The 17892-nt window shown below is 51.8% G+C and overlaps 2 protein-coding genes and 1 pseudogene across 3 annotated transcripts in view; all 3 read left to right on the forward strand.

Annotated features, from left to right (window-relative positions):
* LOC127037954 (interferon-inducible GTPase 5-like) overlaps window positions 1-17892 on the forward strand; it is a 147369-nt gene that overhangs the window by 86154 nt on the left and 43323 nt on the right. The window lies entirely within an intron of this gene.
* The window catches only part of LOC127037978 (tripartite motif-containing protein 15-like), a 178145-nt gene that overhangs the window by 39791 nt on the left and 120462 nt on the right, over window positions 1-17892 (forward strand). The gene's annotated exons all lie outside the window — the stretch shown is intronic.
* On the forward strand, window positions 1118-5106 carry LOC127038005 (single-pass membrane and coiled-coil domain-containing protein 3-like; annotated as a pseudogene).

Genomic DNA, 17892 nt, shown 5'->3' on the forward strand with positions numbered 1-17892 from the left:
AACCCTGGAACAAAAGCTGGGAGCAACGTGTCAATATTGAAGTAACAAAGAAAAATCAGGTTAAGGTTTTCAATGCCTTTATGTTAAAAAAAAGGAAGTTTTAAAAAACCCAAACCACAATCTTTCAGCCCAAACCACCACCTGGGTTTTTATTTTTACCAGAAAGGGGTTTTGAAAATGATTTTTTTTATTCTTTTGTTTTTTCGTCAAACGCTCCCCCCCCCCCCCCGACCCCCTACACACACACACAAAATTGAAGGAAAAATAATTGTAACCAGAACATTTGTGGTTCAGGTCTTTGACCCCCCCACTCCTGACTTTCTCCTGATTTACACCAGAGTGAAGGGGAATTGGCGCCATTGTCCCCCCCACCCCCCAAGTTACTCCTGATTTACACCAGGGGCCAGGAGGGGAGTCTGGTTCTAAGGCCGTTGGGCCAGCACGCCAGCCAGGACAAACCAGTAAGACTCAGGCTCGCAGATTTGCTCAGTTCCCTTTATTTGCTGCGGTTCCCAGCTACCAGCCCCACATGCCAGGCTCTGCCAGGCTCATTAACCGGAGCAGAGAACGGGGCAAAGCCTGCCCATGTGTGTGTGCCGCGGCGAGGGGGCGCTGTCATGGCTCTGCCTGCGCAGCTCAATGGGCGACGCCGGCAGGATTCTGGCCTGGCCCCTCTCCTGTTCCTGGCTGATGCTCCGAGATCAGGGCCATGTAGACCTCAGCCGCGGCAGCTATCAATTGGAAAGACTTGCAGGCCGGTGCCAGCGCCTGGAGCGTCTGCTCCAGATGCCGGGCGGCTGCAGCCAGGGCGTTCCTAGCATGACACCCCGTGAGGACATCGGGCAGGTAGTCGCCCAGACTTTGCACGGTGCCGGTCCCAGAGACGGGGCCATTCTCGGGGGGCTCTGCAGCCGTTTCCCCAGTTGGGCCCCCAGGGGTGGCACAAGCAGAAACAGCCCTGGCGATCTCCTCGCTGCTCCTGAGCAGGGTGTCCATCGGCAGGCGCAGCACCGGGGAGGCCTCCGCCTCCCGCAGAGCCGCCTCCAGCCTCTCGGGGAGGCTGGCATTCTGCAGTAGCACGGCCACCATGGGGCCACCCACGCTGCCAAAGATCCCCATGGTGGCCTGGTGGAAGTCCCGGACGATGGCCCCCTTCTCCTGCAGCGGGGTGTGGGGGGAGGCCATGCGGGCGTACAGGTCCCAGCAGGCGTTCTTCCGCACGTGTCTGTCCGTCTGCTCTGCCGCGGCGTGCATCTCCCGCACTGCCCGCAGCAGGCGCTCCAAGTTCTCCCCCACGCCGACGCTGCCCCCCACCAGTTCCAGGGACATGCTGGTGTCAAGGTGCTGGTTGAGGATGTGGAGCAGAGTGTGAGTGGCCGAGATGCATCCTTCCAGGGAGTCGAGCAGGGACTGGCTGGCGCGCACGAGCCTCTCTCTTTCGCTCTCTGTGCCGGAGAACAGGGAGAGCATCGCGAGGCTGGGAATCAAAGCAGAGAGCACGAGTGAGGGGCTGAAAGAGTTTCCCCTTCAGGATCCCCAGTGCAAGGCCAGGGGGATGTGTGATGGAATGGAGTAGAGGGAACGTTGTTTCACAACAACCCTGAGATTTGCCTGTGGAACTCCCTGCCTCATGATCTTGCTGATGCCGAGAGCCTAGCAAGACCCAGAAAGGGATCTGACATTTATATGGTTAATGAGGAGAGCCAGAATGACATTAGAAAAGATTTTTTTTAAAGTTTAATAAGATTAAACACTCTCATGCTCCAGGGCATGACTCTCTCTAACTAACGGCTGTCAGGCAGGAACTGTCCCTGCCTGCCAGTGGTGCTGAGGTACAGGGGCACTGCTGTGGTAGACGGGGCATGCAAAGCATGTCAGTCCATTACCCACTTTGCATTTGCTGTGGGCCCCAAGAGAGCCATGCTGCGAACCGGAGGCAGTGCACCATTGGGGGGGAGCCAGGGGATAGGGTGTGTTGAAGTGATGGGGGAGTCTCTGGTACATTGACACTGTATTAAAAGCCCCTTGGAACGGTGGCGTCTGGTCTGACTCAGGCTGCGGGGTTAAAAATTGCCATGTAGACATCTGGGTTCAGGCTGGAGGCCAGGCTCTGGGAGCATCCCACCAGGCACAGTCCCACCACCTGGGCTCCAGTCCAAGCCTGCAGGTCTACACTGCCAGTTTGCAGCCCGGCAGGCCAGCCATGGGTGTTTAATTGCAGTGCAGATATACCCTGGAGGGCTGCATTGCAACCAAGAGGCTGCGGCTGGTTCCAGCTCTCAGCAGGGCCTAGGCAGGCCAGCCACGGGTGTTTAATTGCAATTCAGACATACCCTGAAGGGCTGCATTGCACCCAGGGGCCGGCGGCTGGCTGCGGGCTGTACCCGGAAAGGTTCCCCGGGGAACCCAAGCAGCTAGATGCGTTGCTGTGGATCAGGGATGCTGCAGGGTGGAAGTGATCTGCATCCCCTGAAGAAGATCATTTCGGAAACGTCCGCGTTTCTGAAACTGGGGGTCCTGCCCCAGAAGGGGGTGCGTGCGAGGCTACTGTGGAGGGGGGTCGTGAGATCTAGGGGTACCATATTTCGAGGAGGAGCCCTCCGCAGCCAGCTCAGACTGGGGAAGGGGGGGGGGGTCCCAGCTCTCCGCAGCCAGCTCGGCCTGGGAGCGGGCGCGGGGTGTGGGGGGCGGCGGCCCAGCTCTCCGCAGCCAGCTCGGATTCGGAGGGGGGGCGGCCTGGCTCCCCGCAGCCAACTCGGATTTGGGGGGGTGGGGGTGTCCAGGCTCTCCGCAGCCAGCTCGGATTGGGCGAGGGGGGGTGTCCCGGCTGCTGCTCCCGCTGGCTGCGACCCAGGCGGGCTGGGGACCGGAGCTCTCACCTGTCGCCGCTCGGAGAGGCTACGGGTCCGGCGGGCGAAGGGGCGGACGGCGCCGTCTCTCCGCGTCTCCTTATAAAGCTCCCGGGCGGGGGCGGACAGTGAAAGTTGGCACCGGGCGGACGGCGCGGGAGCAATTCCCCGGACCGGGCTCGGCGGCTCCTGGACTGAGCAGATCGCGGATCTTTCCAGCCCCTCGTGACCGGGAGAAAACCGGGACCTGGAAACCAGCCGGACTCGAGTTCCTGGAAACCAGGCGGGGAACTGGAAGCCGAAGTCACGAAGCGGCAGCTGAGTCCCAGTAACACCCACTTGAAGGACCGTGTGACACCCGCTGGCACCGCGCCCCGGCCCCCAGCAGCGCTCCGGCCCGGCCGTGGGATCGCGGAGGCTGAGCGGGGAGGTGAACGCGCGGAGCAGCCTCCTATAAAGGCGAGTCCCGGCTCCGGGCGCACAGAGCGTCCCCGCCAAGGGATCCTCGCCGGAGAGCCCAGGCTGCTGCCCGCGGCGCTGAGCAGAGCTCTGCCCCGGCGAACGGCCCCTCAGCTTCCCACAGGCCCAGCGAGCAGGTAACTCGCCCCGTCGGACGGGGCGGAGGAGGCACAGATGGGAGCAGGGGTCGTGCGGTGAGAGCCCCCCGGATCGCCGGGCGAACTGGGCTCCTCCAGGAACGGGGGATTCCTGCAGCCCCCGGCAAGGTGCCAGTCTAGGGACAAAGAATATCAGTCACCCACAGGCTGGGGGGAGGGGGCGCTAGTTTGCAGCCAGCCAGAAACTGCAGCGTCTGACCCACAGCTGGGTCCCCGGGCAGCAGAGGGGAGGGAGCAGGTCATGCAGCTGCTGAGAACGGGGCAGCGCCGCGGCTGGGGCAGGAGGTGGCCGGGTGGATGGGGGATGCTGCCGCGACTCTGGGGTGGATGGATTGGGGGGACTGGGAGGAGTTGGAGGTGCAGGGGGTTGGGTGCTGGGACAGAGATCGGGGGAATGTGGGGAGGTAACGTGTGGGAGGAGAAGTGGGGGTGTCTGGGGCAGGAGCTGGGACACTGCTGGGGCGAGGGGGATCTCTGGCAATTTAGGGTCTGTTGGGGAGTGGGGCTGAGTCCTGAGCTTGCTTGGGCGGATTCTCCCCCTCCCAGCTGGAGCCAGCCAGTCCTCCTGAGACCACGTGGTTGGGCCGGGGCCGGGGGGAAAAGACAGGGCCCGAGTCTTTCAACCCTAGAACCTCCAAGGTGTTTAGACTCCCCCGGATTGACGGAGAATTAGGCTCCAGGGCCCTGATCCTTTAGGTGCCTTTTTTGTTTTAATAGCAGCTGAGTCTCTGCACTGGGTAAGTCTGTGATTTGTGGGGGCAGGGCGCAGTGGGGGGCTCTGGCTAAGGCCTCTGTCATCTTCCTCTCCTGGCAGCTTTCCCAAGAATGTCCTGGAGCGATATCCTGTACCCAGACAACCCGGCGAGGCGGGAGAGGGTGGTGCGGTTACACCAGCAGCTGATCGACAGCATAGAGCTCAATTTTGATACCACCAATGAGCTGATTGAAGCCTTGAACACGCATTGTCAGTGCAAGTTGCACAGCGTTAAGATGAACATGAACGGCACCGTCCGGGAGAACTGCGAGATCCTCCTCACAGCCGTAAAGTCCATCCAAGACATTCTGCAGGCCATCGATGCAAAGCTGAAGAGCAACCTGGAGCCAGATCTCTACCAAAAGCTTCACGATTTCCAGGAGCCTGATGCTACAAAGATGCTGATTCTTCGCAAAGTTTCCACAGTGGTGAGCAGCTTCACTGGGACTGTGGCCATGGGGTTCTTCATCAAGCTGGCATTATCGCAGGTGGTGGGTAGAGTCCTGAGCCAAACGGCCATGGTCTTGGCCAAGATCGGTGCCTCCGTGATTGGCGCCATGGCTGGCGTGTTACTGGGTGTGGGTGTCGACTTGATTCTCAGCGCGATCCTGGGTGCCATAGAGAGAGACCAACTGGAGGCGAAGATTCAGGAGCTCAGTGAGCTGGTGAGTGAGTTCAAGCCAGCCTCCAAGGTGTATAACAAAGCCATCATGAAGATCACCTGCCAGCTGCCATAGCCGGAGGAGAATCCCCTGCTCAGAGCACTGCAGACCAAGCTGCAAGTTACTATTACTTGTGAAAATAAGGCCTTGGAGATCAGATCCCATCTACCATGACTTAGCCCAGCACCATTAAAGCCAGCACAATAAATGATATCTAGTTCTTACACAGCGCTTTTCATCAGCAGAGCTCAAAGCACTTCAGGCCTCATTAATGTCTTTATCCTCCCACCATATCTGGGGATAGGGCAGGGCTATTGCCCCCATTCTACAAATGGGGAAACTGAAGCCCGGAAATTCACAGGCATTTAAGCACTTAACTTCCATTGATTTCAGAGCAATTGGCTCAGGCTCTCTGCAGACTCAGGCAGTGTCACAGATTTCAAGGGAAGCTCGATGCCTAAAGTGAGTTGTCCCAGCCCATACAGGAAGTCTGTAGAGAATTACCTGAGTTTCCCATGTCACAGACTAGTGCCCAACAACCACTGGGCCCGTCCTTCCCCTCTAGCTGGTGTTTTTCAACTGTAGATCTCAAAATTCCTCAGAAAGGTCAGTATCTATAAGCTGACTATACACGGGGGGAAACAGAATCATAGAATATCAGGGTTGGAAGAAACCTCAGGAGGTATCTAGTCCAACCCCCTGCTCAAAGCAGGACCAATTCCCAACTAAATCATCCCAGCCAGGGCTTTGTCAAGCTGGGCCTTAAAAACCTCTAAGGAAGGAGATTCCACCACCTCCCTAGGGAACCCATTGGTCTGACCCAGTGTGGACATGATTAACTTCTTATGAGTCTGTCTGAGATTGGAGACACAGGATCTGGCTACACTTGCAGCTGTAAAGCGCTTTGGGTTAAATCAGCTTTCGTACAGCTGAGCAGGGAAAATGCTGCTGTCTGTCCACACTGATTCCAGTATGAGAGGAAACATTTCCCCAAGGAAAAATTCTCTCAGCAGGACCTAAAATTGGTCAGTTACTGAACTAATCTAATCTCATCCCACAGCCGTCTCCACCTGGGCCAAGAACACCTGATCATCGCTCAAGTACTTCTGCCCTTTGTCAGTTGCATTTCTCACCACACCACAGCTTATTTGGCTGCTTGTCCCCCATCCCTGGGACCCCACCCCCTATCCAGCCCCCCTTCTCCCTGACTGCCCTGACCCCTGTCCACACCCCGACAGGCCCCTCAGGACTCCCATACCTATACAATCCCCCATCCCCTGACCACCCCCCTTGAACCTCTGCCCCATCCAACCACCCCCTGACCACCGCCCTCGAACCTCCGCCCCATCAAACCATCCCCTGTCTGCCCCCGGGATCCCCCGCCCCCTTATCATGCCACTCAGAGCAGCATGTCTGGCAGCTGCGCCGCCTGGCCAGACCTAGACACACTGTCGTGCTGCCTTGCAGGAGCGCGCAACCCTGCTGCCCAGAGCACTGACCACACGGCGGCATGGCTGCAGGAGAGGGGTCACTGCGGGGAAGGGGCCTGGGGCGAGCCTCCCCGGCCGGGAACTCAGCATCCGGGCAGGATGGTCCTGCGGGCTGTAGTTTGCCCACCTCTGCTAGAGTGGGTTGTAAGGTTACACAGGTGGCACTTGGATGTGGAGAACAACAGCAGAAGAGCCTGACCAGAGGCTCCGAGCAGCCAGAGCCGCAGGGCTAGAGCTAAAGGAATCAATGTAAATTCTGTGTGACAGAAATAACATCCCTGGGAGAGACGTTCACCCAGGAAGGGGGACAGGTAGCTCACAGCATGGCTGTGCCTGCGCCCATCACCAGCACGCCTGGCTCAGCAGCCGAGGCATACAAGGACCCTTGGCATGGCGCTGAGCTAGTGCGTGTCTGGGTAAGGCAGGGAGGGGGAGGGGAGAAATGGGGCAGGAGCTTTCACCCGCTGGAGGGAGGAAGGGGCAGTTTGGCTGTTTACCAGTGGCTGAGGGGGTGGCTGGGTTGTTCCAGGGGTGGACGTGGTTGGCCCTGGAGAGACAGGGAGGGGAGGATGCCCAGCCGTGGCTGGGTCTGGGAACCCCTGATGTGTCACCCCAGTGGGCTCTGGCCAGAAAGGGAGAGGGTCTGGCTCTGTTTTCGGCTGCCCCTGCAGCCCATCAGGGCCTCCGCAGCCCAGTCACCACGTCTGCTCAGCCCAGGGGTCAGTCAGCACCGGGTGGTTTTGCACAAATCCCAGCTCAGCCCAGGCTGCCCCATGGGCTGTCTGAGGGAGAGAGTCTGTGCAGGGAGACAGGGCAGATCTGTAAGTGCAGAGCCGGTGCAGGAATGCCCAGCAGACTCTGCCCTTCTCAGCCTCAGCGTGTGGGATGCACCCCCTGCCGCTTGATCACTAATTATCACTAGTGAGGTAACATTCCCTGGCCCCGGGCTGGGATCAGCACCCTATTGTGCTGGCACCTGGTGGCCAGTTAGGGTGATGGACAGAGTGTGTTTTCCTCCTGGAACACATAAGAAAGTGATAGGATGCTTTAAAGTGGGCCCGAAGGCCCACAAGATAGGCTGAGCAGGTGATCACACGCTTGGTGCATGAACAAGGGGGGTTCAGAAGGTGGGTGAATGAAGTCAGCAAGCAGGAGCTGGGTGGATAAACCCCCCCCCCCTTGCACTCAAGCTTGGTAAGTGCTGATAAAATTCTCAGTACTGATAAGGAAGATGCTTGTGCACCAGGAACTGCTCAGGGCCATGAATTTTGTAATTAAATGCTTCACCAAATGCCATTAATTAACTGCAGGCAATTACATGCTTTAACTGTGATGTAAACTTGCTTATATAAATTTGTGCTGCATTGAAGAAAGGGGCGGGGGGCTGGTTCTGGTTCTCTGTGGAGAACGGGCTGGTTCTTTGTTGCTTGTGTGCATGCATCAATAAAGAACTTGGTTTTGGACTTTGCTGGGTTGCCTGTCTCTCTTGCAGTCAGACAACGAACCTGAAAAGTCTGGGATAAAGATAACCCCGACAAAAGGAAGGTATCAAATAAACAGGGCCGGCTCCAGGCCACAGCGCGCCAAGCGCGTGCTTGGGGAGGCATGCCGCGGAGGGCGCTCTGCCGGCTGCCGAGAGGGCGGCAAGCAGCTCCGGTGGACCTCCCGCAGGCGTGCCTGCGGAGGGTCCACTGGTCATGCAGCTCCGGTGGACTTCCCACGGGCATCCCTGCGGAGGATCTGCTGATCCTGCGGCTTTGGTGGACCTCCCGCAGTCGTGCCGCGGGACCGGCGAGCGGCAGAGGGCCCCCCGCAGCATGCCGCCGTGCTTGGGGCGGCGAAATGGCTAGAGCCAGCCCTGCAAATAAAAGCTTGGTTAAGTTAATTGATCAGCTGGTTACCCAAATCACCTCTCTTAGGGGTCTTTGGATATTGACCTCTTAACGAAAGGAAAAGACTCAGATTTGATTTTACACTTCTATTGGCTACCCTCATCAACAGTAGCAAAGAGCATATAATATAAAAGAATGCACAGTAGCACTGGTTTATGATTGGATTGAGAGAAATGGGAAAAATGGAACCATCCAGGTTTTAAGAATCACATAACACATCCCTAGCAGAAAGCAGCAAAATTCCTGTTCAATAATTATCCTTTGACTTTGTTTGGAATTTTGACCAAGCCCCTTAAAGCAGAAGGAACCGCACTCAAGCCCATTAGTAAAACTCTCCAGTGGTACTTGACTCCACAATGCAAAACAATTCCAGGCTCATACATCAGAGTGCCCAGCCTATGGCTCCTGGGCTGTACAGGGCCCACCAGAGCATTTCATGCGGTCCAGGCCCGTTTTAGCATCATGTTTCCATCATTGTAGTTTACACAAGTATGTTAATAGACCAGAGCTTGGCAACCTTTTCAAAGTGCTGTGCTGAGTCTTCATTTAATCACTCTAATTTAAGGTTTCGCGTGCCAATAACACATTTTAACATTTTTAGAAGGTCTCTTTCTATAAGTGTATAATATCTAACTAAACTTTGTTGTATGTAAAGTCAATAAGCTTTTCAATGTTAAATGAAGCTTCTTAAATATTTCAAATTAAAATGCAGAGCCCCCCGGACTGGTGGCCAGGACCCAGGCAGTGTGAGTGCCACTGAAAATCAGCTCACGTGCTGCCTTCAGCACGTGTGCCACAGGTTGCCTACCCCTGAAATAGACAATGCTCTACATAGGCTGTTTCTAGCTAAATACATACAAAATATGCTGACCTAAAAATAGCAATCAGTACAGATGACTTTAAATCTTATTAAACAATGTAGAATCTGTTTGGCTCACACAAGATTGTGCTTAGGTTTATGTGGCCCTCCTGTGTAACAAGATGGTGCACCATTGCAGAAGAAAATTTACTCACATGCCAGTCCACCAAGGTCCCCTTCCGAATGGATCTGTTGCAGTTACCCCTTTTAACCAATACTCACGCCAGTTGTATTAGTTTAGAATCTGGTAAACAGGTAAACACCCCTAACCACCTATGAAAGTAGAATGAATTATATTGTAAAAATAAGAATGGATTAAAGAAATGTTGTATGTACCTTTAAGCATAAATAAGAAATGTTGAAATACAGGTGCCAGGAAAAGAAACATTAGGCATAAACAAGGGTGCTAATGGTGAAACATTAACAGAAGATCGGTAATAGTTAGGAAGGAAATAAGACTTGCATGCCTAGCCCAGGTAAACTTATCAGATTCTGCTTCCTTTGTTATCTTATAGATTCACAGATTCATAGACTCTAGGACTGGAAGGGACCTCGAGAGGTCATCGAGTCCAGTCCCCTGCCCTCATGGCAGGACCAAATACTGTCCAGACCATCCCTGATAGACATTTATCTAACCTACTCTTAAATATCTCCAGAGATGGAGATTCCACAACCTCCCTAGGCAATTTATTCCAGTGTTTAACTACCCTGACAGTTAGGAACTTTTTCCTAATGTCCAACCACTTGCTAAGTGCTCGCCCTTTTATCTGTATAAATAAGATCGTTTGTGTCTTGCATGGTGCTCACATTATCTGGGTGTTATTAGCAGAGCGCTGTGCTAATAAAACAGAGTGGTCTGACAAACTGGGAGTCCTGAGTCTAACTTTGACACACCTAACAAGAACGCTTATATTTTTATGACTGGCTGCATGCAGTTCAAGAGGCTTTCACATGTAGCCTTATGTTATGTCTGTATATACCTAGAACTCGACAAGCAGTGTGCAGCTGTTAACTACAGGGGATGTACAGTGTTTAGGATTTGTAACTTGTTCTATTTAAAAGCTATTTTACAACAAACTTTATCAAAACAAGGGCACAAACTATAACTCTGGAAAAGAGAGAGCGAGAGAGAGACTTAAAGGTGGTTAATGGAGGGGTCCTTAATGTCACCAGGAGTGAGGATTCCCAAGTGGCTGACTCAGAATTCTTTTTTTTGGCTTTCAGGAAGTGAGGTGCTGAAGGAGACAGGCCATTTTATCCCCTTTCTGCTGTGAGTTCAACTTGGTTCTTTCTCTGGGAGAAGCTGGCATGGACCAATCAAACGGTGACCCATGCTTGTGATGAAGGCTGGAAATGTCCAACCAAAATGAGAGCTGTGTTCTTCTCGCCACCCAGCCACAGGTATATCTTGTGAGTTCTTACATGAGGGTCTTGAAAATTCCAGTCTCTTTTGTGCAAAACTCCTGGTGTGACACCAGGATGTGTAGGACAAGTTAGGCCGTAGCCAGGAGTACGACCGTCTTGGGACAGCCAGTGAACACCCGCTGCTCAGCTCTGCTCAGCAACCTCCTTTCACTGATTGCTTTCCACGGGTCCCTCTTGCAATGCTCTCTGATCACCACTGCATCCTACGCTGGCCAAGCTGCCGTTTGCCCTCGGCACTTTGCTGGCTGCTGAAATGTCCAGTTTAATTTCAAATGGAGTTTTATACAAAGTCTCCCCACATTCTTTGATGCTCTTTAAACATGTAGGAACAATCCAGTCTGCAGGACCATGGAGTCACATGAACTGTTGTTCTCCGGCAGGCTGGAACAGCTCGATAAACCTGACATCCTGGTCTCCTTATTTTACAATTGTGGCAGGATCTCTGTGTGTGGCTGAGCTTGGTCTGTGCTTAATTGAACCAGCAGCTACATTTCCAATTATTTAATTCTGTGACCAACTGTTCTTATCAGACATTTTTCAGTTTCAACCCATTTATTTCCTGCCTTTCCCACCCCAGGGGTATTTCACGTATTTATGGTAATATGAGCATGCTTGGTGGCAAATATTATCTTACTTCTTCATTTTATCACTAATTAATAAAATCAATACGAATGCAACCCCTTTATTTCCCTAACAGGATCACCCCTCGGCAAACCCTGGCATAATGTTCGCAGTGTCTTGCCCAAAGCATTACCAACTTCTAGCTGACTTTCCTTCTCAATTTAACTTCATTTCATCTAAATATTTTAAGCCGTCTACTACACCGTCAATTCCCCCCATGTGAGAAAGGATTTCAGCTTGGATTTTCCCATGCCAGGAGAGTGCTTGAAGCACTAAACTATAAGAGAGGCACCACCATGGTCAGTGACTGGGACATGGGTGGCCGGGCCCAGCAGTTAGAGCAGGATCAGGCTCAGTGGTTGGAGCAGGCATCAGTAGCCAGGAAGCAGAGCCCAGGCTCAGAGCAGGAGTCAGAGGCCAAGTGCCAGAGCCCAAGGTCACAGCCAGAGTCAGGAATTGGAGCCGAGGGTCAGAACCAGGTTACCTGGTGTGAGACAAGTCTGGGTCCAAGGCAGGAACAAGACTGGAACAAAGCAGGAGCAAGGCTTGGAATGAGCAGGAGCTATCTCAGCCGCGGGTGAACACTATGAGCAGCTGCTGACCTGCTGCTGTTGCTGGACTGAAGAGCTGCTCTGTTGACTCTTCAGCCAAGCAGGCCATGGAGCCAATTCAGCAGCCTGACTGTGCTCATTAGGTTACCCAGAAACTAGCTCTGCTGCAGGTTCTGATTCCTGACAACACCCCCCCACCCCATCCATTTTGTGTGAGGTTAGGTGTGTTCTGAGAACGCTCCTGGATCAGGCCCTGCAGGCCAGACAGACCAGGGAATGGAACCTTCTGGGGTGTCGGCATGAGGCAGGTTCCCTGGTGTGATGTGGCTGTGCCCCTGCTCACTGGCAGAAACGTAGGCACCTGGGGGCTATAATGGTGGAAATGTAGCTGTCGAGGCACTTTAGGCACCTACAGAGTCAGGTGGCAGCTGAGCGGTGGTTTTCTGAATGCCCGAGGTGCCCCATGCTGGATTGGGGGGGTTAAAATGACAGTTAAGCAGCGAAATTCTTTTCATGGATTTAGCCCTGAAGACGCAGTTGTACCAGACTTCACAGGCGTTTCTTACAGACTCTGTTTCACATGAGGCTAGGGTGAGGGAGCCAAGCAGAGAAACTGGGGCATCTTCTTCTTCTTCTCAGAAGATTTCTCCTGGATTCATAGACTGGTTTAGAGACCAGCTCCATTCCAGTTAGTTTTGCCTGAAAAGAAGCTACCTAACCTGCCATAGTGTTGGCGGAAGGGACAAGCTTCTGATTCATCAGCATCTTGTCTGATCTGGTTTAGTTGGTCTCTCTGCTATTTGTTGGTTTATGGTGTTGTTTTGTTTCTTCTGGGCTCACTCATGTCTAGAGAGTCTGAGAAGGCTGGGACAAATGTGTCTGTTTTTCTATGGGCAGGCATAGGTGGTCTTGATGCTGTTATCTGGACTCTTTCAGTTCAAGAGCCTTGGTCAGAACTTTCTGAGCATCTTCTGCAGCCTCATCCAGAAAGCTCTGCAGCATGTAGCACGTGGTCACAAAACAAATCCCTCCCCCTGCTAGGGAGCCAAGGCCTGGTACAAAATCCAGAATAAATTCCACCACCATCAGTGCTCCACATGCAGATCTGGAAAGCACAGTCAGTACAAACTCTTTTGTTATGGCTGAGGCCAGTGGAGACTTTTTGATAGCAGATTTCAGCTCTGCAACAGGCTTGTCAACCTGCTCAGCCAGTCTAGGAGAGACTCTTCATCCAAGCCAAAGGCCACGCAGTAACGCTTCATGTGAAAAACCAAGACGGCTACATCACAGATGAGAGAGAGGCCTGGAACAGGAACAGCACCAATAGCACATGACAACAGGGCCACTTCCCAAATATGCTTCTGCAGTTCAGCCTTTTTCTTCTCCAGGATCTTTGCCGAGATGTTAGGCACGGCCAGGATGAAAATATGTCTCTTCTGGTTTCACTGAGAGGTTACATACTATAGCTAGTAGTTCTGCAATTTCACATTTGAGATCCCTCAGAACTCTTGGGTGAATTTCCAGCTCTGGTCCTGGTGACGTCTTACTGTTTCATTTATCAGTTTGTTCTAAAACCTCTTCTAGTGACACATCAGTTTGGGACAGTACTTCAGATTTGTCACTCAAAAAGAATAGCTCCAATGTAGGTATCACATCCTCTGTAGTGAAGACCAATGCAAAGAATTCATTTAGCTTCTCTATTATGGCCTTGTCTTCCTAGAGCACTCCTTTGGCACCTTTGCAATCTAGTGGTCCCACTGCCTGTTTGTCAGGCTTCCTGCTTCTGATGCATTTAATTACTTAATTTTTTTCATCTTTAGCAAGTTGCTTCTCAAATTCTTTCTTGGCTGGCTTCTTATACTTTCACAATTTACGAGCTGGAGTTTGTGCTCCTTCCTATTTTCTTCACTAGCATAGGCGCAGAATTCCTCAGTTTTCGGGGGATGCTCAGTCCCCGTTCCACCTCTGGCCCTGCCCCCACTCCACCCCTTCTCCCCAGCCCCAATCCCTGCCCCAGCCTCTTCCCACCCTCTGTCTGATCCTTCCCCTGGCACCTCCTGCCTGCCACTGAACAGCTGATCACAGCAGATGGAAGGTGCTGCGAGGGAGGGGGAGCAGTTGAGGCTTGGGTAGGTGGGAGGGAGAGGCTCTGATTTGCTGATCTGCAGGGCTGCCAGTGGGTACTGAGCACCCACAATTTTTTTTCTGAGCTCGGCACCTATGCTCACTAGGATTTGACTTCCAAATTTTAAAGAGTGCCTTTTTGCTTCTAATGGCTTCCATTACTCTGATGTTTAGCCATGGAGCAGTCTTTTGGTCCTCCTGCTGTCTTCTTTGGTTTGGGGTATGTATTTAGTCTAAGTCTCTATTATGGTGTTTTTAAGTAGTCTCCATGCTGCTTGCAGGTATTTTACCCGTATGACTCCACTTTCTAATTTCTGTCTAACGAGCATTCTCCTTCTTGAGTAGTTTCCCTTTTTAAAATAAAATATTTCTGTGCTGGGCATTTTTGATGCCTCCCCCAGATGCTAACGTTAATTACACAATGGTCTCTTCTAACTAGTGTTTCAGCTATAGTTATCTCTTGGACCAGATCCTGTGCTCCACTTGGACTAATTCAGGAATTGCCTCTCCTTTTGTGGGTTCCAGAACCAGCTGCTCCAAGAAACATTCATTTATGATGTCTAGAAATTTTACGTCTCCATCATGCCCTGAGATGCCATTTACCAAGTCAATATGAGGATAGCTGAAATCCCCCATTATTGATGCATTTTTGGGTTTTGCAGCCTGTCTAGTCTCCCTGAACATTTCACATTCACCATCACCATCCTGCTCAGGTAGTCAGTAGTATATTCCTACTGTTGTTCTTTTATTATTCAAGCATGGAATTTCTGTCTGTAGAGATTCTACGGTACTGTTTGCTTCCTGTAAGATTTTCACCTTATTAGACTCTATTTTGTCTATTTAGAGATTGGCAGTAAGGTCCAACTTGTCCTTATATATGTTCACAACAGTTAGATGAGCCTGGCACTCCTGTTTCCTCATCACAGGAAGCGATTTCACCTTCCTGGCCAGGGATATGGGTAACTTTGCTAACTGATCACAGAATGTTCCCACATTATCAGGGGCGGCTCTAGGCATTTTGCCGCCCCAAGCACGGCAGACAGGCTGCCTTCAGCGGCTTGCCTGCGGAGGGTCCGCTGGTCCCGCGGCTTTGGCGGACCTCCCACAGCCGTGCCTGCAGGAGGTCCGCCAAAGCCGCGGGACCAGCGGACCCCTCCGCAGGCAAGCCACCGAAGGCGGCCTGCCTGTCGCCCCCGCGGCGACTGGCAGAGCGCCCCCTGTTGCTTGCCAACCCAAGCACATGCTGGAGCCGCCCCTGCACATTATGAATTACAGCCAGAGGCTCCATTGCCTCCTGAGCTGTGGGGTGGGGGACAGAGAATAAAATCTAGTCAAGGATGGATTTGTCTTTCCTACTGAGCTCTATATGTGTTCTCTTGCTTATATCAGAGAAGTACCTCTTCAGCCTGCCAGGACCCAAGCTTTGGCACTTGATGTAAGTTCCCATTGACATTAGTGGGCTTTGGATCAGGCCCTACGTGAGAAAGAGACCCTGGAAAAAGTTTTGAGGGGACAAAAGGCCATTCTGGAAATGCTGAGGTAATTTCCTCCTGTTTCCCCACCCCCACTTCCATCCTCATCCCCTAGCGGTTGCTCCTATGGTTTAACAAGGCACAAAACACAAGAATCTCTCACCGTCAGCCCACAAATGCTTCAGTTCTTCTGAGCTTTCCTAAAGAAACAGGCCAGTCTCCAGGTGTTTGATCACGAAAGCCTCCTTTCTCTCTTCTCTTTATATAGGAAGCCAAGACGTAGATCTATTTAATGCCAGAAGTGAAGGCAGCACGTCTCAGTTTGTTTTATAGACCCCACCAGGAGACAGGTCTGTGTACTCATTCCTACTTATCACACAAAAGGAATTTTATTTCACTTGGCATTTCCTGGAAGACAACACTTTGTGTGGAAAGGCCTGTGAGGGGTTAAATAAAAACCACAGATCAGAACAGGGTGGAGATGCCCTTTCAAATTAAACAGGCAGAGCAGAACAAATATACGAAAACACGAAAACTCACATAAACGAATTGCACCACTGCGCATTTCCTGGGACTCTGGGCTGTACCCCTGTGCACTGTGAACTCCCTTAACTGCCCCAGTAACACATGTGGAGGTGTCACAGAATGAGCACTTTGGGGCTATGGATCCTGCCTGCCTCTATGGAGAAAACTGGGGGCTTCTCCCCAGCAGGATAATGGAGGCAGGGACCAGCATCCCCTCCACAAACAGGCTCACCCTCCACTCCCCACAAGTAGTATAAGGGCCCTACCATCAAATTAACATTGGTCCCGCCCCTTGATCTCTCAAGACCCGCCCACCTGTCACCCTAAGACCCGCCCCCTGGGGGTATTAATTCCAGGGTCAAGATGGACACATAACCAGAAGCAAAGGGTGTCGTGTGACCCATCTAAGAACTTCTCCCACTGCCTTCTACCAGTCCGGATGGTTTTGTTCCCCATAGGACCCCCCGAGAACAGATTTGACCCATTGGGGGGGGATTTCTGGGTGGGGTGATCTGTCTGGAAGTGGATCGTGTGACCCCTCTAAGAGCTCCTCTCATCACCCTTTATCAATAAGAGTGCGGCACTGCCCCGGGCGCAGGGAAGAGGCCATCTCATTCCAAGAACGTGTGTTGTAGAAATCGTGGAAATGCTGAGAGGAAACATGGCCTCCTTCACCACCCCTGTGAGAACTTCAGACTTTGTTTTAGTCCAAAGTCTTTCAACCTCCAGTGGGAAAGTGCTACATCAGTGACAGTTCCGAGGAGGAGGGAGCAGTCAAGGGGAGCCCTTTGGCCCAGCTGTTTATGGATATGCTGGAATCCAACTCCAAACTCCGAGCTCTTGTGAAGCATGAGCGAGATGGCCTCCTGTTGTCCACCCCTGTTGAGGAAGGCAACCGAGGCTCATTGGAGTCACTGGCGGACAGGCTGAACAGAAAAGATGTCACACAGGTAAATGAAAGATTAATCAGTGACGGTCAAGAATGGGGTGTAATGGGGTAGGAACTGACCCTGGGTTGCGTTAAAAGAAGCAGTGGGAGTTACACTGTTTCTTTTCTGAAAATCTCTTGACAGCTTCACAATGCCTTTCTAGAGAACATACACATTGGTAGTTCTGTGGGAATAAATCTATCATGCATCAGCTGTTTTTGCTTGTGTCTGAGACACAGATCTCAAGAGGATAATCTGGAAAGGGCAAAATGGAAGAATGAACCAGCTCAGAGTTCCTAACAGTAGGAGTCATAGCATTCACTTTCGCAGGTGGCCGTAAAAGGGTGTGTTAAACTAGGGAATTAATAAAAAAGTTGTTTAAATGTGTCAGTGTTAATGTGTCCCCTCCATACTTGCAATATCTTTTACTAATGCAAGTAACAGTCATGTCTCTGTTAAAGAAAATATATTATACCACTGGGGAAGATGGGAGCTTCAAGTGGGGTGAGCCCTCTGTTTCAAGCAGCCAAAAAGCATAGAAAAACTTTGAATAGAAGGCAGGCAAGAGCTTGGCTTTCAGACCAAGACACTTACACTTTACACAAACCGGCTCAAAAGAAATAAGACCACTGTTTCAGATGTGGATGTGCAATGGCAGGCAGACTTGGTGGACATGCACTAGTTCTCCAAACACAACGGTTTTAAGTACATCTTAACACTGATAGACATTCTATCCACATATGCCTGGGCCTTAGAAAGACAAGATGGGCGGTGAGGTATCCAAAGCCGTTAAAGCAATTTTCAGCAAAGGTCGCGTGCCTCAAAAATTACAGACCAATTGGGGAAAAGAATTTTTAAACAAACCTTCAAGCAGATTGTTAAAGTGGCATTAATGGCGTTCACTATTTGGTTACTAATAATGAAGTCAAAGCAGGGGTTGTGGAGCGATTTAACAGAACTTTAAAATCTAGAATGTGGAGATATTTTACAGCCCATAACACCTTTCACTACATCGATGTGTTACTTGACTTTATAAAGAGTTACAACTGGCGCTTTCACGGAACTCTAAGTACCAGATCTGCTGATGTTAACCCCTCAAATTCTCTGAAGGTATGGAAAACG

This window comes from Gopherus flavomarginatus, chromosome 20 (genome assembly GCF_025201925.1).
Source record: "Gopherus flavomarginatus isolate rGopFla2 chromosome 20, rGopFla2.mat.asm, whole genome shotgun sequence".
NCBI lineage: Eukaryota > Metazoa > Chordata > Testudines > Testudinidae > Gopherus > Gopherus flavomarginatus.